Below are 725 nucleotides of genomic sequence, written 5' to 3' on the forward strand. Positions count from 1 at the left end.
ACATGCTGGGAGCAGTTTCCCTGGACCCAGGCTGGGATCAAAGCCACCTCTGCTGGGAGCAGCCCTGGTCCAGATCCGCCCCTATAGCCCTGGGGGGCTGCTCTCTGGGGGAGGGGAGGGTATCTCTTACCTGCCCCTGCAAGTGGCAGGGACTGGGCTGGGGGCACTGCCCTGGGAGAGGTTCCTTCATCGCACTGGCCCTGTGGGAGATTCCCCCTCCTGGCAGGTGGCACTGGGGGAGCTACAATTGACAAAAAGGTTTTGGGTACCAGCTGCCAATCAAATGTCTTGGGCTGCGCAGACCTTGAGTCATGGCGAGAGCTGGAGGGGAATGGGGAACGGCTGCACTTAGGAATGGGAAGGGGGTGTCTGGAACCATAAAGTAGAACAGTTTTAGGGTTGTTTCCAAGAAGGGCATCATGGCTTAGTTGGCTAAAGCACCTGCCTAGTAAGCAGGAGATCCTGGGTTCAACTCCTAGTGGTGCCTTGTTGCCAGGTCAATGGGTCTTTTCTTCCCACCATTCTTCAACATGTATCTGGAGTTGGTTTTACCTTCAGTTGTGCTTGGTGGTGCCCTCACAGTGGGAGTAGGATAGTAGCAAAGAGCAGGAGGTGCCCTAGGGGTTTGATTTAGTGAGGCTTCACCAGAGTGAAGACATGGCCTAATGGTGCAATTAGTTAGATGCCGACACTAACAGCCACACTGCTGGTAACACACAGAGGCT

At 55.0% G+C, this 725-nt stretch overlaps 1 non-coding gene across 1 annotated transcript; it reads left to right on the top strand.

The window, feature by feature from the left end:
- The first annotated feature begins 413 nt into the window (after nt 1–413).
- On the top strand, nt 414–487 carry TRNAT-AGU (transfer RNA threonine (anticodon AGU)). The gene has a single exon. It is a non-coding gene; the product is annotated as a tRNA-Thr (tRNA).
- Nucleotides 488–725: the final 238 nt, after the last annotated feature.

Source organism: Pelodiscus sinensis, chromosome 19, assembly GCF_052426305.1.
Source record: "Pelodiscus sinensis isolate ZL-2025 chromosome 19, ASM5242630v1, whole genome shotgun sequence".
NCBI lineage: Eukaryota > Metazoa > Chordata > Testudines > Trionychidae > Pelodiscus > Pelodiscus sinensis.